This window comes from Fukomys damarensis, unplaced genomic scaffold, assembly GCF_012274545.1.
Source record: "Fukomys damarensis isolate Sample0158 unplaced genomic scaffold, DMR_v1.0_HiC HiC_scaffold_17, whole genome shotgun sequence".
NCBI lineage: Eukaryota > Metazoa > Chordata > Mammalia > Rodentia > Bathyergidae > Fukomys > Fukomys damarensis.
In genome coordinates this window covers 49,143,221-49,165,996 of record NW_022900929.1, presented here as the reverse complement: position 1 = coordinate 49,165,996, position 22,776 = coordinate 49,143,221, and the positions used below count along the sequence as shown (strand labels likewise).

At 35.7% G+C, this 22,776-nt stretch overlaps 1 long non-coding RNA gene across 1 annotated transcript in view; it reads right to left on the bottom strand.

The window, feature by feature from the left end:
* LOC104864172 overlaps positions 1-22,776 on the bottom strand; it is a 200,867-nt gene that overhangs the window by 176,240 nt on the left and 1,851 nt on the right. Inside the window, exon 2 of the long non-coding RNA XR_004517718.1 lies at positions 11,800-11,886. This is a non-coding gene — a long non-coding RNA (uncharacterized LOC104864172). The remainder of the gene's footprint in view (positions 1-11,799; positions 11,887-22,776) is intronic.

Genomic DNA, 22,776 nt, shown 5'->3' with positions numbered 1-22,776 from the left:
CTGTATTTAAGAACACATAAATCAGTGTCTTAAATAAAATTAGCAAATGAAATAACAATTCTAAATATTCAATAATCTGGTCTTCATTGAATAGAATATGATTTGATAAGGAATAAATGGAAAGTAAAAACAAAATGTCAATAAACACAAATCAAACACTAGATAAAGTATCTGGCATAATGTAATATACATTACTTGTATTTTAAAGAATTCAAAACTAAGTAAAAGGAAAAGTTACAATAATTGTTTTGGAGGAAATGCTAGCAATAGTTCCATTACAATTAAGGAGAACATGAATATGTTTAATTGTTTATATTTACTTACTATGATATCTGGAAGTTCCAGCCAAAATAATAAAAGACAAAAAACTAAAGATATTAGGAATTAGGCTTCAAGAATAATAATGTTTTTCAAATGACTTAATTTTCTAAATTAAATAAAATTTAGTATTTCATGATTGGACTGCTATCATATGAATATACAAAACTAAACATGCTCAACGATTATCAGTGCTATTCAATTCAAGAAAATAACAGAAGTCCATCTTGTAACAATTTAAAAGTATTAGAAGTCAGTTTTACAACAAATGTGAAGTATCATTTTATTGGCTTGTTATACAGCTGCTAAGAGATTTGGTTTCTCTCTGATCTATGTATTGCTCTGAGATCATAGGAATTTGCTCTTCTGTTGGAATTGCCAAAAACAGAAAAATATCCCAAGGACCTATCATTTAAACAAAAGGAATTGGGTTAACTTGATTCCAAATGTAGAGGTTCATCTTTTAAAAGCATATTCTCTGGGGCCAGGGATTTAGCTCAGTGGTTCTACCACTTGCTTCACAACAGCAAGATCCCGAGTTCAATCCCTGGTACCAAAATAAACAAACAAATTAATTAACAAAGCATATTATTTGTGTAAGGAAAGGTGGCTCTTGGTGGCTTCATAGGCTTACCTTCTCTCACTTTGAATAACCTGTAAGGGTTTTTCCTCCAGCCACTACTGCATATGATGCAGTACATATAACCCAAAGTTCAGGCAAGAAAAAATGAAACTGGTCTTCTGATAGTTCCGCTACATTTGAACCCATAATCCTAAATCCTGGTGACTCCATCAGGACAACAGAAATTCATGTAGTGTATGTGGCCTTACATAAGTGATTTCAGCCTTTGCTCTGTACAAGATCACAGTAGGACTGAGCTTTCCAATCCATTTCAAGTTAGATGAGGGCAACATGATTCCTTGGCGAATGAAATATGAGGAGAAGTAATAGTATCAACTCTGGTTGAGAAAACATAGGAGCTTGTGAATCACTTCACTACAGAAATAAACCCACGTTGTGGGGGCTCGCACATTAGCTTGGGTCTCTGTGCAAGTATAATAGTCACAGACTCCTGGAAACCCAGTAATGGAGAAGTAGATGTGCATTGTGTTAATAAAAACACAGGTTCTAACTATAGCATGAAGATGTTGGTGTTTTTTTGTTTTTGTTTTTGTTTTCTGGTTTGTCATTTCTACAGCCTTTGTATCTGAATGAGACTAGAGAAAGACCATTTTAGAATTTTTACACAACTAGAAGTAACCATTGGACGCTGACTCATTAGCCAATTCAAATAGAAGAAAACTAGCTGAATGGCTATTAAGCAGGAAGTCAAAAAAGTCCATACTTTAGTTCAATTTTAAGCAGCAGGGAAAAAAGTCTGTACCCATTGTGTTGTCACATTGTCATCAAAGTAAAATGACCATGAAATACTGAGATGTATATATTCCTCAGCGAGTTAAGGTTCATAGACTGTTAATTTATTTACTTATTTAATTTTTTAAACTGTTTTGCTCAGATGTTGTCCCTCTAGTTCTTTGTGCTGAAAGCTTGCCCACTCTGGGAAAGGTGCGGTCCCTCTGTCCTCTCTAAAACAACTGGGCAAGATGCTCGCTCGGTGACAGGGAAAAATAAATGGAAAGGAGCAGTAGGGGGGAGAGGGATAAAATAAAGGACTCTGAGGGGTAAGGGAAACGCACGTAGACTGTAACCTCTTGAATTGTTCCCAGCAGAAGAAAAACAGTGATTGTAATTTAAAAAAAAAAATACTATGTGCAGAGATAGGGGGAAAAATGTGTCACAAAGTGGAGTAAATGGAAACAGGGAGAAGATACAAGTGTAGAAAGAGAACTGGGACAGGGGAAATAGCTAAATAAGAGTGAAAACTAAACAGACAGTAGACTATCAGCATGATACTGAGTACCTCAAAGATTCTTTTCTAGTCAGATGAGCACACCTGATATAATGCTATTCATAAATAACCAGACCACCTTCTGCAGCACAAATTGCATTTTCAGATGGCTAGTTTATAATAAATATTCACGAAAGTGCATGCTTCTTGAGATTAGGTCATTTAGAAACTTCCATTTCATTAAAAGTAAGTTTTATTTACTTGACAAAGGCCACTAGCTGAAACGTCAATTGCCTGTCCTAATAGATGACACCTATAAGTAAAATAAACATATTTTTAATGGAATAGATGGCCAAAGTGACCTTATTTCAAGATAGCATGCACTTTAGTGAATATTTATTGCTGAATTAAAGAGATTCTAATATGAAAGGACAGTAGTTCCTCTTCATTATCTTTTCTTGCTCTATAAAGGCAGATAATTTTAAATGCCTACATTACTTTCTGAATTTACCAATAATTGAGTAAAAACATAACGCATCAAAAACTATATGAATAATTAGAAATAAATCTGGAGGTTCAGATTGTAAATATTAATATGATAATGCTGCTATTAATCACACATCTTTTCAACCAAAATTTCTTCTTCCATTTTATCACTTATACTTAATAATTAATTTATTTGAAATATATTTTCAAACAATGACAATCAAAATTCAAGGTGATTGCTGATGTGAAAACTGAAATGTCATGCTTTTTCAAGTTAAAAATAAATTCAGTGATACAGAATACTTTTAATTCTTTCCTGGGGAAAAATATCTTACACTTCTATTGAAGACCACGGTCTATTATTTCAACTGATGACAAATGAAGAAATGACATAAAATATGCTATTTAACTCAAATTAGTAAAGAAAAAAAGGATATCAAGTCAACCAAGGGAAAAAAATGCCAGTTTACATATCTTTTGATATGTTGAATTAGACTTACAAGATTTAGTACTTGTAAATTATGAAGGATTCTTTGAAGTTGTGTAATTGATTTTTATTTTAAAAATTAACAAATTTTGTCACATTTGAAAAAGTTGAAAAGGTTAGACAAGATCATATACCGATATATCTGTAAAGCATATATCAGACCCTCAATTCTTTTGAAGAGATAAATGAAAGGTGCTTCCTTCAAAGTTCTGTGCCACTCTGTCTGAATTATAATCATTACAGTTCAGAATTATGGGTCCTCAGAATTTTGTGCCCTCAGAATTCCTGCCTTATATTGTTACACAGGTCTTCCCATACGACTCACATATAAGTTACCTATTGTTATATATAGGTTAAATATTTCTACACTTTAAAAATCATACCAAACTTAATATCTTAAAAGAAACATAATTATTTTACTCAGCAATTTGTGAATAGCTCAGCTAAGTAATTATGGTTCAGGGTATCTCACAGGGTTAGAGAGTTGTTGACTTGAGCTACAATGAACTTACGGCTTCTGCTAAATTACCTACTTCCCAAATATATTTCACTTATGATACTGGACAGTTGCTGCTTAGTATTGCCAAAAACTTCAATTGCTCTCCACCTGGATTTGTCTTCAGGGTAGTCAGCTTACCCTAGATAGAAAATCTAAGATACCACAGGGGAAGAAGATTCAATGGCTTTTATCACCAGTCACTTCCACCATATTTAATTGATCAAGTAGAAATGGTCCTAATTAAATGTAAAAGGACACTACAAAATGACACCGATACAAGGAGAAAAGCTTATTTATTGGGAGCAAACTCGGAGGCTGACCATCATAGCCTGCTTCATGCTTTCCAGTGAATCATTACTACCACAAGCAAAATATATTCACCTCTTCTAAGCCCACAAAAGCCTGATTTCACTATAGCAAAGCTATCTAGATTATCTTTTTACAGTGGATCCTTGACTTACGAAACTTATTTGTTCCTGAGGGCTGCTTGTAACTCAAGTTGGTCAGTTGAAGGCTCAGTTTCCTCTATACATCCTTCAAAGTTTCTCTGCTATATGCAGGCAGATCTCAATGTCCTTAGAGAGACATTGGCCTAGGATTTCCCAATTAATGCCCTATAGGAAAGGATGTTGTAATGTTCCTTCCAGAACTCTTCAAGGGTTAAATCAGTTCTATGTGAGACCATCTGGAAGCACAAGCAGCCAGCATTTGGGTTATAACTCAAAATTTGAGTCAAAATGTATAACTAAAATTCTGGTTATAACCCAAGTCGTTTGTATGTCAGGCCGGTTATAGCTCAAGGGTCCACTGTATAAGGTCCAGGTATGGTAAGATTCTTTGACTGTTTCCTCTGCTGCATAACTACAGTTCCTCTTGATTGCAATGCCTTTGTACTGAAGAGAGAAAATATCTGTATACACACACACACACACACACACACACACACACACACACACACCATATAGTGGTGAAAGATAAACAATTACCTTAAAAAAAAAAAAAAGAAGAAAGTATATAGGAATCACTGCTTGACAGAGATTCTGAAATCCAGCCAAGCCTGTGCTGGGAGTTTCATGTCCAGGTGGGCCCTCTTTTCTGGAAGTGATTCCTCACAGTGCTTGTCTCTACCCTCAGGACTCTATTCCACCTTCTGATTTCTCCTTCCTTTCCCATGATACATTATCAGTGTTTGTGGCCGAATAGCTTTTCCCCCTGCTTCCTGCCTGTAGAATTTCAGAGGTCCAAAGGCTATTTTTCATTTTGTATTCCTTGTTGCTTTTAATTCAAGGTGACAGTAATAGCATAATCCCCATAAAAAGCTATTGGCATCCTATGAAGCTTTATAGGGCTTCATGCCACTGGACAAAATCCAGACCTACAAATAACTGCTCTCTATCTTCAGATTGTTGGAAAGCTGCTGTGGGCCAACACACTTAATGCCCATAGAATCCCTATTATTTGTAATAAGATTGGTGAAGATTCTTAAAATTCTTGAAGGAAATTTTTTTTTTCTATTTAAAGCATCACTTTAAATCCTCCTCAAGTTTTAATAAAGAGATTTTAGTCACACTTTAAATTCCATTATCACACCAGGAATTCTCAAGGTGTAGTCCAGGACTCTCTGGCTATTGCCAAGATGCTTTTAGAGAGTACACACGGTCAAAACTTTTATTTATGATAATATTAAGACATGATCTTTTTCAGTCTCATTATACTATGTAGCAGAATTTCCAACAGACTGTCTGACCTGTAATATTTTTAGCTGTCTTCCACAAAAGTAAGGTATGAAAGAAATTTGCAAATTATAAGTCAATGATTCTCTCCTCATTCATTTTTTGAATTATATTTATTTTTTAAAAAATATTATTTTCACATACGATGTTTATTACTAATTTTAATAAATCCTTATACATATCCTTAAATTTGTCAATTTTAATTTCTAAAATCAGTAAATATAACACACATACAAAAAACTTAGAGTTTTCAGTCATTACAAGAGAGTAAAGGGGACCTGAGATATAAACATTTGAGAAGTATTTACTTAAAATCATGTTTTGATTACAATAGGGAATGTTTGTCCAACATAAATTACACTAGGTCTTATTATAAAGTCTCCCTACAAACACTACAAATGACAATAAAAATTTATCAAAACAAAAGAGACAAAAGAAAACCTATACTGAAAAGGATCTCATTAGAGCAGACAGTAAATAAGCAGTATCTAAAAGGTTTTTTTGTAAAACAACATCCAGTACTTGAAAAAAAAAATTTTTAAATACAGTGTGTGGGCCACAAAGATTTAATGGTCAGCTTTTCACAATGGGCTCACCCACAGTAAGCAGGATTTCTCTGACTTTCTCTCATTTTGACTGAAGAAGCTAAGTACAAGCAAGCAATCCTTTGGTTACAATAAATATAAGTAGACACCCAGACACAAACCTAGGCCCAATGAACAAGTCAGAGTAAAAGAAAAGCACAAATGTAAGAAAACATTTTACTGCATCTGCACAGTAGAAAACAGTTCCCTGGGTCAGCTGAATTAGTAGTCAAAGGCACTTTACTGCCTGAATCAAAACAATTCATGGGTTAGATATTTCCAAACCAGCCAAAAGCCAGAGAAAAATTAACTGATTATTGCTATTGATTTGTACCATGCACTATTTTAAAGTAATTATCAGAGAAAGATTTCCTTTTGTTAGAATTTAAAGTTTAAAATCAGATATTAAACGAAGCTGATTCTTAAATAAGATTTCAATACTATTAGGTGAACCAGTGAGTATCTTAGCTTTCAGATCATTTTGTGCATTCAAGAAAAGTCTGTCACTTCACTTTAGTTCCATACTCAATCATTTAGAACAAAACACAACACAACAAAAAAATCCCAATACATTCTGCCAGCTCAACAAAAGGCTTTGTGTGGGTGTGTGTTAGAAAGTAATTATGAGGTTTTTATTTCACTAATTATTCTTCACCCTTTGAAATGTCAGTGTAGGTCAAAGTAGCAGCCAATGTTTTGAACCAGATCTGAATTAAAATAAGGAGGCCACTGCAAGAATAACAAGAAATGGAATCAACAGTAAAGTAATTTGACGTTATGAGTAACTGAAAATGAGGTTCAAGGTCACAGGAATTTAGTTTCCATCCAAAGAAACCTCAAAAACTCCAATGCCACAAAAATTTTTTCTCAGGTATGATGTGATTAGCTACATCCCTCTATCCATATTGCATCAACATGTTTAAAAGTATAAGTTGAGATTTATGTAATGGAATTATTTTTAAATATTTAAAAAATAATACACGGCTTTTTCTTCAATGTTGCCACATTTGGAGATTATAAATTCATTCTAAATATTGTATAATTGCGTCAAACATTTTTAACTCTTCTGTGAGCATTTTTTTCCTCAGCTGATGTTATGAATTGCTTTAAGAGTAGATCTCACCTAACAAAGTTTCATTCATATAAATATTAAATTGTGACATTTTCTGACTAGCATAAGTAAGCACATTCCGTGAGAAGAGAATTTTAGTAAGGTAGGGAAACTGATTGATTGCCTCCTATAATAACCAATATGCATGAATAAGCTGATTTTTCTTTAATAAATTACCCCGGGAAGGCTAGTAGACTTAGGTGTAGCACTGATTTCCCTGACCCCAAAACCTCAGGACCGGCTAAGTTTACACAGTGTAAGCAAACCAGATTGGAGTAAAGTGATTTCATTCATTTCAGTCAAGCTCATGACTGATACCCAGTGTCATGACCAAATTGATCACACAATGGTCTCCATCAATCTTTGCAACAGTAGAATTGAGCAGATTAGTTGTGCTGTGTCCTGTTCATTTCACCTTCTATAGATACAGCTCAATCTGAGCAGAGAAAGAAAGTAAGTTCATTAAGGATAGAAGATTCCCTTTAATAGTTTATTTTCCTAAATTTTGATATCCAGTAGTTCTAATATGTTCCGGCCCCTTATTTCTTCATCTCTGTTCCCCAGACCTCTAGCTGACATCATCTCAAGCCCCTTCTTAGACCAATTAACTCAATGTCTAACTCCAACAAGATTTCTCCTTCTGCCCACATGATTTCTACTCTGTACATGTTAAATTTGAGAAGCATTGGTCCAGTTGATAGATCCTTTTAGGAGAGAAGGAGCTCTCAAGATGAAGTAAATGTGCTGGTCTTAAGGAGATCTGAGACAGTCTACACAGCTTGAAGCCAGGAGTAGTGGATAGGAAAGAAGACTAAAAGGCCTAAAAAGACTTTCAGAAAAATCTCCCCCAAACTCACAACTCAGCATCTTCACTAGAATCTGAGTTGTTGTGTGTCCGGCAGAAAACTTTTTCTGGAGTTTACTTTGGTGTGGCCCTGTTCTCTCATCCTCTATTTCTTTATCTGTGAATGAGACATGAAACTGTCCCTATCACAGAGTTCTAATGGAAATTAATGAGTGAAAAACATAGACTCCAGTTCAATGATGGGCACATGGAAAGAGCCAACAAGGGCCAGGGATTTAGCTCCAGTGGTTCAGCTGCCTGCCTTGCAAGCATAAGGACCAGAGTTTGATCCCCAGTAGCAGGGTAAAAAGCCAAAAAATACCATTTATTATTAGTTTTAGTCGTTCTTTGCCTCCAATGACAGTCAAACAGGTCAAAAATTTTTTAAATAAATGAATAGCCAAGGATTGCACCTAGATAGGAATGATAAACTCTCATTCCAATGTGGAAGGCCATTTGCCTTCCAAAACTAAAAAGGACCCAGTGTTTTTAGGTTTTATTTTAGCTTCCATTCTTATTTGGTACTAATTTGTGTATTAGCCAAAATGAGGTAGATTAAGTTACATTTAAATAAATAATAAATAAAACTGAAATCTCTGGAGTTTCATACAATGAAAGTTTGTTTCTTATTCAAGGCATAGTCTATCTAATGCGGGTCAAGTGGATTTCAGAGACAACTTGTCCTCCAAGTAGAACTGAGTGATCTAAGCTATTTCCTTACCCTTTGACTGACAAATTAAACACTAGTCCTTGAAGGTATTTTAAAAGGACACTTTGAAACATGGATATTCAGGCAAGGTTCATAAATAGGCCAGAAAATAGCATGCAATATTATGATCCACTTTCCGTTAAACATACTACACTTAAATACTTGCGGTCGAACTATAAGTACCTGCTATACCCAGAAAGTAGACTATGAAATAGAATTTGGAAAACACCACTCTTTAGCATACTGGTTGATATTTTGTGTATATGGACTACATGTTGCAATATTTAGAAATTCTCTCTGCCTAAATGTCTGAGTGTGTAGAATGGATTATGTAATGAATGGAAAGGATTAAACCAAAGACACATGCAAGAAGCAAAAGATATCCTTGGTTTGTATGTGCAATAGTCAAAATTTGAAATCAAAAGATTACAGACTTGTCTCATTTAATAGTTAATATTTAGTCTAGTTGGTTTTAATCATAATGGGCTTTCAAATTTCTATGAATAATCGAGTTGTATCTTTACAGAGACTTGAAACATAGATGGTACTTTTTCCATTTTAAAGATGGGTAGGGTGAGCATCAACAGGTTCACTGAGGTTTCTAATGTCAAAGACAGGACTCTGCTCAAATGCCATGAGGTCTTATAATGCAGCCTTTCACCTAGGCCAATATTACTCCTAATGCAATGAGAGATTTTTCACCCACATTCTGGATTAACACCAGAAGAACAACTAACAAGGCTTCTCTCATTCATTTCAGACAGCTTCAGCTACCTAGTATAGCCTTCATGGATCATTCTTTATTCTGCTCTGGAGACCACAGAAAAGGCTAATTCTTCTTTCATGTCATAACTTTTTAAGTAATTGAAGACAATTACATCTATTCTTCAATGCTAATCCTTAATTTTTATTTTCCAAACTTCATCATGCATACTTTACCAGATGTTTATTTTCCAATATCACACTGTAATTTGTCACCATCCCCCTTATAGCTTAATGTTCATAGTTAAACCTAGTATTCTATATGTTTTCTGAGATTCACCATCTTTCTTGAGCAAGTTACTTGTGTCATGCCATATTCCACCCTTCAATTTTACAATTTCTATCTCTCTCTCCATCTTCCTCCTTGTATTTGACCTATCTCACTAAGGCAAGCTCCTAAATTTAACTTGGGAGCCCTAACTTAGATACACTGGCTTCTGTTTTATTTTAATCCTCCAAATTTCAACTTGAATCACTTACTGAAATCCTTCCCTTTTCAAGAATTAACTTTGATAAAGAATAAAAGAAAATTCCTTCACTTAACTATGGGCTGATAATGTGTCAATGTAGGTTCATGGTTCATAACAAATCTACCACTCTGGTGAGATTTTGAGTGGGCGAGGTTATGAATATGTAGGACAAGGGACATATGGAGAATATACACAGTTTTTACTCAGTGTTGATGCTAATATAAAACTGTTCTAAAATGATAAAAATGATTTTTTTAAAGAAAGAAAACTCAATTTTTAAAAATGTCAAAAATTTAAGAATAGGCCAATGTTATTTTCCAGAGTCTTCAAGAAAATTGCTATAGGTTTGAAAACACTTAATGTAGAGCTTGGAATATAGCTTGGTGGTAGAGCACTTACCTAGCATACATATGGTCCTGGGTTCAAGTCCCAGCAATGCAAATAAATAGATGTGTACACACACACACATACACACACACACACACACACACACACACAAAAGTAAATGAAAGGATTAGCAAGATGTTAATATATCAGGGATAGAATGGAATTAACATGAGAAAATGGAAAAATGGAAACAAAGACTTTGTAAATAGGGAAAGGTGGAGGGGTTGAAGGGAGGGCAGGATATGGGGAAAAATAAAAATCAAGATATATTATGTAAAGCTACAAATCTCCAATGATGAATGTCATTATATTGTATGCCAAAAATGTGCCAATAAAATTAAAATTAAAAAAAGAAAAATCCTAAAATTCATATATTCAGTGTAATTAAATTATAGTTAATTTTTTAAATTGTATTAGAATAAGTGATATATTAATCTCTCTCAGAATATTCTCCCTGCTTCCAAACATACTTATTCCACTGTTCTTGCCAATTTCTGAAGCTGTTCTAGAAATTTCTTTCATGAATGTCTTTATGAGGTGCAATCTAAAAACACAACAAATGCTTTTTCCTGACATCCAACAGAGAATGAAGCTCATAAAAGCATTACACGTGTCTTCATCTACCTTATTCATTGGATCAGGTACCATGTGACTTCTGGTTTTTCCCTAATCTAAAATTATGCACCATAAAAGTAAACCTTTTCAATCAATTTAGGACATCAAGGCAGCTGCAAAAGAACAACTAACAACACTCACAAAAGAGGACTTTCAGAACTGCTTCAGAAAGTGGCACGCATGATGAGCTAAGTTTATTCAAAGCAAGAGTGAATATTTTAAGATGGATTAATGGCAATGTGCCTGTCACTGTAAGAATTTTAAAAAAATTAAAAATTCACTGTATTTCTTCACCAGACCTTGTAGCATTGCAGAAGACAACTAAATAGCCAGAAAATATTGAGAAAGAAAAACTAAATTGTAGGAAAAATGTTCTTAATATTGGCCTTGGCAATGATTCTTTGGTATGACACCAAAAGCACAGGCAACATAGGCAAAAATAGATAAGAGGCACAACTAAAAACTAAAAGGTTTTGTACCACAAATAAGACAATTGCCAGAGTAAAAAGATGTATGTACAATGGGAAAAATACTACAAATGATTAAACAGGTAAAGATTTAATAATCCAAAATAGAGGAGCTCAAGCAACTTCATAGAATAAAACAAAAGACCAGATTTAAAAACTGACAAAAAGACCTAAATAGACATTTTTTCAAAATATATATACAAATAACACTGATATGAAAATAAATTCAATACACTAATCATCAGGACAATGCAAAATCACAAGGAAATATCACCTCATCCTTATTAGAATGGCTATTATAAAAAAGACAGGAGAGTAGCCAGTGATATTTTCCATGAGGATGTACAGAAAAATGAATCTTTGCACACTCTTGACAGAAATTTAAATTGCCATAGCCACTACGGCAACAGTATGGAGTCTCTCCAAAAGATTAAAAGTAGACCTACCTTACTGGAAATACCACTTCTGGAAACTTACCCTAAAAACTGCAATCAGGATCTCATAGAGGTATTTCCACTCACATTCTTTTCAGCATTCTGTATGACAGCAAACACCTAAAGGTCTCTTGGAAGAGAATAAAGAAAATAAGATACATAAATATAATGCAAAAATATTCAGTCTTTAAAAAGGAGAAAATCTTGCCATTTGCTAAAACACTGATGAATTTGAATATCATTATGTTAACTGAAACAAGCCAGACACAGATGAGCAAATACCATATTGTATCGCCTATATCTAGAATCCAAATTGGTCAAGCTCATAAAAAGCACAGAATGCAATGCTGGCTACCAATGGATGGAAGGAGGAGCAATTGGAGTATTGGTAAAATATTAGTTTCAGTTTTGCAAGATGAATGAGTCCTAGAGCTCTCTATTGCACACCTAGTGTATATAGTTAACAACACTATATCGCATACTTAGACATTTATTCATGGGATAAATCTTATATTAAATGTTATAATCATGAAGAAAAGAGTAAAACTTGCATAAGTCATGGGTTTATGGCATTATTTAGGCTTCCAGTTTCATGGTCATATTTTTTTTTTCAAATTCTTTTTTTTTGGGGGGGGTGCCAGGGATTGAACTCAGGTCCTTGCGCTTGCAAGGCAGCCCACCCAACCACTGAGCTAAATCCTCAGCCCTGGATGTATATTTTTAAACTCATCAAAATGCATATGTTAGACATATATCATTAGTGGTATGTTAGTCATACTTCTATAATTTTTTAAAAACAAACTTCCAAAATATTTGTTAAAAATTGCATGTGTCTGTGTGTGTGTGTGTCATATTTGTGTGGTTTTGTGGGACTGAACTCAGAGAGTTTGTGCTAAGCTACATCCCCAGCCCATTTTTTTAATTTTATTTTGTGACAGGCCCTCACTAAGTTGTTGAGTTGCCTGGGCTAGACTCAAACTTTAGAGATTCTGTCTCAGTGTCTCATAAGCCTGAGAAACATTTTTATTTACCCTTCAGTCTTTAATCTTCTGTTAAAATATGTTTTCTAGGCCCAGGGATTTGGCTCAGTGGTTCTGCCACCTGCCTTGCAAGCACAAGGGCCCAAGTTTGGTCCCTGGTACCAAAAAAATATATGTGTGTGTGTGTGTGTGTGTGTGTGTGTGTGTGTGTGTGTGTGAGTGTGTGTGTGTGTGTTTTCTATTTATATGAGCAACATACTATGTGATTGGCACACAGATGTATTTACCTCTGTTCTATACTTCTTTTCACATTGAAATGTGTCATACTTTTATTGTAAATGAATATATGTATATTATTGAAAACTTGTAAAATTTAAAAAGAAACACAATGGAGCAATTCACAGTTCCATCATAGAGAAGATAAGCACTTGTAAAATGTTAATTTTTTTCTTTCTTATATCCATTGGCTACAAAATTAAAATCATATATTATTTTCATTTTGTGTCTTCTTCTGATTTAATGACATATTTTGAGAAATTTGTAAATTAATATAGAATAATAATGTGGCATTCTATCATAGGGATACTAAAAACAGTTTTTTTTTTTCCTTTGTTCGCACATTGTGCCCTATCTGAACATTTGAAATAGGCACATATAATCTCTGTGGCCATCTTCAATTCTGGAAATATCTAAGACTCAATAACAACTGACATTGTTTCAAAAACATTTTTTCAACTAGCCTTTATATTTTATGCTGTCCGATAAATTATAGGAACATATCAGAGGTAAAAAATCATTTATATATTTTATTTTATTTTATTTTATTTTATACTTACTACATACCAGAGATTGTGACAAAATGGTTTAAAATGGTCTATGAAATAACCATGGTCTTTGCTTTCACATGTTGCAAGAGACAGACAATATGCAAATAATCATTCAAGTAAATATAAAATGACACCAGTGACAGACACTTTGAAAGAAAATACTATATACAGTACTTGGAAAAGCAGAAAAGACATCTGTTAAAGATTAAAGATAATCTCTGAAGATTGAAGATTTGCTGTTTGAGTGATGACAAAGTTGAACTAGGACATTTGGAACCCAAATTTAATGGTGTATGCATCATCCATTCAATATTGCTAAAGGAAAGAGAAGGGACTTAGCCAGGAAAGTCTGTCATAGGGTAGAATTTCCAGCACAAAGATACCAATAAGCACATCAAACACGGCATGAAATGATACATGTACATTCTTTTTTTTTCTTTTATTGAGTTTATCGGTACATTTTATGTATACAGTACAGTTACATTCATTCTTGGAATCTTGTACCTTTACATGACAAGTGGTCTTGGTTGTCATTTTTTCCCCTTGATATATTCTTTAGAGACAAAACAAACTGAAGAGATTGTTTTAAAAACAAGCCCCTCTAGTGAGTATGCAGGGAGGTATAAAGGACTAAGGGGAAGAGACATAAATTAGAAGACAAATTAGAAAGGTTTCCTATACCCAGATCATTATTGGGATATTGAAGAAAACAAAGAAAGTTGGCAGAAAATAGGAGGAACAATATTCCAAAGGAAATGGGATAAGGGCCATGTCTCAGAGGAAGGAAAGAGAAATAATAAAGTGTCCTGACTCCCATGTAATTCCACACACCTCAAAACGGGGTGTGTTTGTTCATGAGAAACCGACTAAACATTCGTAGAAGAAATCAGGTTAGCAGACTTATAAGCACCAACTAAAATGTGGATCTTAGCTCACATACATGAATTTTACCAGCACAGCCCTACCTTTTAGATCTTTTTTTTTTTTTATTGAGTTTATTGGTACATTTAGGGATACAGTACAGTTACATTCATTGTTGGGATCATGTACCTTTACATGGCAAGTCTTAGATCTTTTATGTCATATTAGCTTTGTCAGGGCAGAACAAGGCTCTGAAAAGTAGCTATTGTCAATTAAGGAAACAAAGGAGTGGTTTTATAATGTACTATATAATGTTTTAAAGTAAAATTGGATTTATGTATTGCAAAAAAATACATTGGTTTGCTGGTTCTGACAGGCCCTCACTTGATTTAATTTAGGGCTTGTAACATGTTAACATTCTGAAGGGTTTAGAATGATAAACATTAACTACGCTAATGAAAGTTTATATCCAATCTCTTCCTCCATCTGCAACATTTTTTAACAGAGAAAAATAATAAATTTCAAATCTGCTGTTATTTAGCAGTTCAGCACTTTGCAAGAGCAGTGTTAATACTTAAATGGAACTCACAACAACATACAGGTCTTTTAAAGGATGGTAGAAATTTCAGACAGGTCTCCAATTGAGTTTGGCTATAAAATTAAATTACTAAAAGAAAAAAAGGTATTTTTCCCATCCTGAAATTTCAGCCATCTTCCATATTATTTTCAAAGTGAACAGTTTGAGGGCAATTTGACTTTACACTGTATTTTCAATGAGATTTTAAAATGCACTTTTTTGAATAAAAAGATTTCTGCATTATAAAATCATTATGTAGCATTTCCTTTTCTGCCCTTCATCATCCGAATTTATTTCTATCCCTCAATTCCATGATTATGCAGAATTTCTATCTTTTCTATCAAGGACATTTAAATGTGGTGTAGATTTCAGGCTTGTTTTGTCTATGTCTCTAAAAATGCAAAAGCTTTGTTTTAATGTATTTGATTTTCTTTAGAATCAACATTCCTTCTTGCATTTAAATGTGATGATGTAAATCAGAGCTGACACTGTGAGTGTTGTCTGAATCCTTTGCTGGGCCCTGGTATCTACACACTTCCTCTGCAAATTCCACCGCGAGCAAAATTATTTATGCAGGTCACAGTTAGAACAACAACGGAGCACTGTATAGTTCACATGTAAAGGAACTTCTGCATAGAAAAATTTAATGATGATTCATGAAAACGCACACCAAAAAATCACAGGACTCCAAACCTCCAGACATATCATAAAATTAAATTGTAGGTTGTATTTAGTTCAATGGGGAAAATGAGCGTCTCTTAAATTTCACATTAAATGTGATAGATACATACACTATCATTCTAGAGATTAGCAGTACCTTAGCAGTGTCTTTAGAAACCCAACACTGTCCTCTGACATTGCAACCGAATTCCCAAGTATTACTTTGACAAAACAGGAAGTTACTGGTTTGCAAATAAGGTCTTTTGAATTAAAAATATGTGCCTTTGAACACAGTCTTGCATTCAGCCCTGTGAAATGCTTCCCATACTTGGAAAAGTACTGGGAAGGTAGCTCTTAGTTACTTTTCTCATTGCTGAAAGAAAATGCCCAATGCCCAAAGTTAAAGGGGGTTTACTTAGCTCACAGTTTTTAGAGCCTTGAGTCCATAATCACTAGCTCCAAAGCAGGGTGGCAGGGCAGAGGGACAACAGTTCACGGCAGACTAAAGGTAACAAAGCAACAAAGGGCCTTAACAGCATCTTTCTGCCCCTTTTATCTTATCCAGACTACCTGGAGTGTGGTGGTGCCAAACCAGTCAGTAGACTGATTTAGTTACCACAAACCCTTAATCCCAGCATCACACCCTCCAGATTCAGCCACATGAGGCTATGAGGGCACATCTAGACCCAATCATAACAGTTTCACTGTTGCCCTGCAGGTTGAGATGTTCATTTTCTTCAGTGTTTAGCAACAGAGTAAAGAATAATATAATCCTCCATCTGTAGTCAATTCACCTTTGCATTCTCTGTCTTTATTCCACTGACCTTCTAACTCCCCCTTTCCTCCTCTTGGCTCACCCTACATCCCTATTTCCCTTTCTCTTCTATGTAGGAAGTGTAAAACTGAATGTTTATACAAAGATTATGCAATGCCATTCCACTGTGCTGCTGGGAGGGAGCTTTGTCAGGCCAACATTGCTATGCAGCTCACAGAAGCACAGACATTTTTTCAGCTAGAAGAAAATTAGAGATAACCCTGTGAAGTGGTTTCCAAATTATATTTTAGCAGTGGAAACTTTGGTTTGAAGAAAATTCTACACAGGCTCACAATATATACAATTGATGAAAGTAGAGCTGCTCTTTGAAACAAGAGTAAGGAGGGCACAGAGTCCCTCATCCTCATCTTCCTTCTTGCCTTTAAGAAACTCTGGTCTCCTCAGAAAACAATTTAAACCCCTTGATCTCATGGTAGCCCTTATCTAAGGACCAGAAAGATCAAATGTTTTATCCCAAGTAATGCACCTTTTAAGTTACAAGGACATATGAGCAGCCCAGCATTCTTTATCTGGGAATTGTAGGTGGGTTTATTTTTATTTTTATAAAATGTGAATCCAATGCAGAAGAAAACAGAATAACCTTAAATGAGAGGGTAGAATAGTTATATAACTTTGATAAAAGGCAGTGAGCAGTTGTTAAACATATGCATAAAAAACTATTTATTCCTTCAAGATGCTTAGAGTCCAGTTGGTAGAAAGATCTGGAAAAAAATTACAAATACTCTGGAATTGAAGGCAAACAGATGCAGAAAGGGCTTTTCAGTCTTCCCTGTGGGATCATGGAATGCTTGATAAATAGGGTAGATTTTAGCCAAAATGTGGAAGCAAAGGAGCTACCTGGGAATGGGATATTTCAGGGAAAAGACCCAGACTGTGTGAACCTGTGAAACGAAAAGGACATGACCAGTTGAGCAGTTGCTAGTGCCTTGGTGGGTTATAGAAGGGGAAGAGGAAGGATAGGAGATGAAGCTGAAGCAAAGGGCCAAAAGGCATTGATCTTGTGAGAAACAGGAAAGAATTCTGAGTAGGAAAAGGACATTCAAATTAGAAAAAAAAAATTCAAAATAAGGAGGAAGAGGCAAATCAGAGCTGTGACACTTGGTGTGACAATGAAATACACAGTAAAGAGGACTTAGTTATACACTGGATTTGATGAATGAGGGTAGGAGATAAGAGAAGGATGGGTGTGTAGTTTGTTGTAGTTTGGGTTGTGGGACAGATGGTTGTCAGTCCCTGGGCTGGGACATGAAGAGAGATCAGATTTTAGGTTCAGAGAAAAGGATGATTGTTTTGGGTTGAAATATACTTAATTGGAGAAGGATTGAGGCTCTGTTGAAAAACCTTTATGCTTTTGGATAAAACACTGAAAGATCGTGATCTAAAACACTGGGTGAAGGGCAAAGAGTAATGTTAGCTTCAATGTGGTAAAAACAGGGATGCAGAGAGCCCTCAAAGTTTCCAAAATCTAAGTTTTAAGTATAAAATAAAGATTCCAAAGCATTCAAGAAGACTGTGAAGAGGCTACCCCAGGTGTAAGAGAACAATCAGAGAGGGTGAGGGAAGTGTGTGGCAAACAAAGAAGGACTGAGACTCAGGAGAAAGACAATCACCCACCGGGTCAACTTCTAGAGACAAAGCCATGTAAGATAAGAACTGAACATCACAAGTCACGTTAGCCACAAGGAGGGGGCTTGCTTGAGGTCTTTGTGAAACAGCTTAGTGGCACAACAGAGGTTATAAGGCTCATCTCTGTTTGAGGAACAAACACAAAGTGAGAAATAGAAATATTAATTGTAGATTGGTGTGGCACTGCAGTACAACTGTACTTGAAGAAACTTTTCCATAAAATAAAGGAGGGTTTTAGTTCAAGCAAAATCACGACTTTCTTTTTAATAATGGAAGGGATTTGAGAATTACAGGTCAGTGAAGGGCCAAGGGTGAAAACCAGGAGAGGACAAATTGGCAAAAGATGAGAGTCCTGAGGAACTAAAGCGCATTCCCAAGCCCTGGATGCAGTGGTTGCTCTAAACAGATGGAAAATGTTTCTGAATGGAGAGTTGTAAATAGTTGTGCAGATCCTGAGAGTATCCTTTACACACAGCAAAATGCTGGAAGTGAGAGAGGAGACAGCAGGATAGAGTCTGAGAACAAGGAATCGTTTGTAAGAGTCCCCGAACAAAATGGCTGAGGTCAAGGAACAGGCTGACAGGGACATGTATTAAAACTGCCTGTGGTGTCGAGTCTCACTGTGCTTAGAGACATGTGTTTCTGGTTGAAATCTAGAGCTAGGCAGATGTCCATTCTTAATCCTGGCCCTCAGGGTTGGGAACGGTGACAGTGGTGTTTTGAGATACAGCATCATAGAGACATAGAGCACAGGAGAAGGAAAGTGTACATTCCGAAAACTTTCAGAGTTATTCAGAGTTTCACCTTCCTCATGAAAATTTCATCATGTACAGCTAAGTGCCTTCCTATCCCCTTTGGGCAGAGACAAGCCAAATTTCCCCTCTTGCTACCAGCTGCATACTCCCACTACTTTATCTATTTTCAACTCCACTTTTTATTTTTCAGTGTCATTAGGACCAGAACAGCCATAGGAGATGCAAGCTGTCTATAGGATGATTATGTCCACAGTGGCCATTTGCAGGACGTCAGAGGGCAGGTATGTTATCTCCATTTGGAGGCAATTATTCCATACACATAATCACCAATACTCCCTATCTCTTTATGGTCAGTTAATAACAATCTGTCTTTCCAAAGACTGCAACAAATTCAGGAGCTATTGCCTCTACAGAGTGGTTTCACAACTGAAATTGCTCTTAGAGATAGTAGAGGGAAAAAAAATCAAATTAAGTCATTTCCCTCCTACCCTTTTGCTACCTACTTGGAAATCATTAGTACAAATGATAGTTAGCCCAGCAATAGCAATGCAATCAAAACAACCACATCCATCTCAGTGAACCATGTCTCTAGCTTGGGTATTCCAATGGCTACTAATTAACAGTGACACACATTAATGGCCCCAGCAGCAGGGTCAGCACAGAATTAGTAGTGTCTTAGTCCAGACAGAAATGATAGATATTAAAGTCTTTTCTCCAGCCCCAGGGAGGAGGGGGAGTGGAACTGAAATCACTTGGCAACACATACTACATGGAAGCAGTCTGTCTAAAGAAACAGGCTTCTTATACTTGAGAGGAAAAAAATGCTGCCCAAGAAAGAGTCCCTGTTTCCAGGTCTCTGGGATGATTTTATGCTTAATTTAATAAAACGCACATTTAGACTTTAACAAAGAAGACCATTACCACGGGAAGTGAGGGAAAAGTTCAGATTGAACTGTTTTTATTCTGAAAGCTTTCATCTAGTCCCTAAGTTTGATTTTTGAAAGAAAGAAAGAGAAAGAAAGAAAGAAAGAAAGAAAGAAAGAAAGAAAGAAAGAAAGAATGGAAGGAAGGAAGGAAGGAAGGAAGGAAGGAAGGAAGGAAGGAAGGAAGGAAGGAAGGAAATTTAATCAGTGCATGGCTTTGTACTATACCATGACTGTGGACCAAACTGTTTGAAAGGAAAATCAGCAGATATCCAGGAGACTCAAAAATCTTTCTTCCTTAAAGGAATTTCCTCACTGGCCTGCTACAGAATACCGAGAGGATTCTTCAGGAGTCACTTTAAAAAGAGTGATTGCGCTACTTGTGATACTCAGCCAAGATCCCATGATCATGGATCCAGCCTTGTGCCCTCAGGCTTTGCATGCTTGCAGGCAACAGCAGATATCCATTACATATTTGTTGACTAAATGAATAAACACACCCCCAATTGTTATCCATTTAGTCCTAAATAGGTGGCCAGAGTACAGCCTGCAACTATCACTGAGCAGTGTTTAGAGAGGCTAAAAGACGATTTTACGATGGAGCTGGAGCCAGGAGATGTAAAGTTCATGGACCAGCTGAAGAGAGCAGATCAGAGTTCAGGGTAAAGAGGTGCAGCTTGTTGGTCTCAGGTGCCAGTCAGCTGAAAAAATGAAATGAAAAGGAACGATGGCAAAGACAAAGGTGCCTGCCTTTGTCGCACAGGGCAATGGGGTGTGGGGATTCTCTTCAGGAGAGAACAAGAATCCCAGACTACCTTCCAGAATTATCTTCTCTCATGTCCCTTCCCCACTTTCCAAAGAAGCAGACTGTGTTTGTTTGTTATGCACAGCACAGCAATACACAAACAGATTGACATAAATTTATGCCAGCCTTTCTTGTTTAAAAACATGAATTATTCAAGAAATATTACAATATTAATTAGAAATCATTAAAATACGAGTGTTGGGGGAGGGAGAAATGAGATAGTGCATTAGCAAAATTGCATTTAGCCCAAACATAAAGTGTGCCAAAGCTGCTTAATCATTGTTTTGATAGTCAAAATACCATAACACTAGTTTCACAGTACAGGGTAAGAAAGCTTCCTGGGAGCCTTGGCTTCCCATTATTATTGAGGAAATTAATTATTTATGGAACTCCGGCAGTGTACTGGGTGCTCCAGAAGACACAAATAAGGCAAGGTTTCTGCCCAGAGGGCATATGAGGGAAATCAGAGCTGCACGGAGCTCTGACACACACACCCAGCCATGATTAATGATCAAGAGTACAAGGGGCTTCTGCTCTGACTTTTCAGTTTGCTCAATGTTTTAAGTGTTCAGCCTATGGAGGAATCACAAAGTCAATGTTTCTACTAAAGAATACCATGGAAGAACTAATTTATAAGAAGCCCCGTAAATGAGAAATATATATATATATATATATGATATATGGTCTAGTCAATGTTTCTACTAAAGAATACCATGGAAGAACTAATTTATAAGAAGCCCCGTAAATGAGAAATATATATATATATATATATGGTATATATGGTCAATGATAGATTTACAATGTGTAGAAGAGGGTAATAAAGAACCCAGGTCCTGGAGGTTGAGTGATTTGGGTCCAGAGGATTCACAGGTGATGGTGATTATTTTATATTTATTACAAGGTTCACAAACTTCTATTGTTTCAAAAAATGCATACATGTATAACTTCTACAAGTTAAAGATAGCAACACTATTTTACATATAATATATTCAAATACATCTATGATTCTGGCCTGCGGTGTTTTAAAATGGCTGGTATATTATTGAACTGTTAAAGAAAAGACCAGGAAGCACAATGAGCTGGTTTATCTGTTTTAAGTGGGATCATTTGGACAAGTGAATTAACTGTTTCATGGTGTAGAAGGATCATCCTGAGGTTGCTGCCATAGAACACAAATACAACCCCCATCACCTTAATTGATTACTATGCCTTCCAGTCAATGAGCAAGTCATTATCAAATACTGAAGGATATGGCCAAGAAAGAATAAAAACAAGGTTTCAGTGAGCCAGGAGTGGAAACCAGTTCATCCTCTTGCCCCATTTAATTTCGTTTATGCCCAGCAAGGGACCATGGTTAAATCCATATGCTATCATCACTGATTTTAAGATATGTGAAACAGGACTTTATGAAAGGAACCCTTAAATCTTTTAATAATATCCTAATTGATGTGACTTCAGAAAGAGCCAATGACATCCACACTATACTGTGTCTCCCTCACTTAAAATATTAACTGATTCTGTTGCATTCTTGAAAGCACCCAGTCTACAGCTCATGGAAATTAGGGACTTGGTTACAATCTCTCACGAATCTCCTTTCCATAAAAGATGAAGAGGAGGATTGAGAGTTAAAGCTGGTGTGTTGAAATAGAGAGTCAGGAAGTCAAATGGTCTAAACAGAAATATGCACCAAATAATCCAGAAGGAAATGAAAGGAAAGACAAACCAAACAAGGCTAGTTTCAAATCCCATGCAGGAACCTAGACACTGAAGAAGGTCAAAATCTTGGATACAGTTATAGTCACAAAGGAAGAGGTAAGTGAATTCTCCAGAGCTTGCTGCAACAGGGTCTTTTCTTCTCTCTCTCTGTCTCTCTCTGTCTCTCTCTGTCTCTCTCTGTCTCTCTCTCTCTCTCTCTCTCTCTCTCTCTCTCTCTCTCTCATTGTGGGTATTACCTCTTACAGAATGCCTTAAATTTAGAAGTAGTCTTTTGATACCAAGCCTCAGGCCTGAAGAATCACAATAAATATTTGTGGAGTAAATTACAAAATGGTTTTAGTTTTGAGCCTAAATTTATGTACATTACTTTCTACTTGACATATATAAATTAACCAATATTAATTACTAACAGGAGTAGAAGCAAAAAAAAATATATATATATACACATATATATA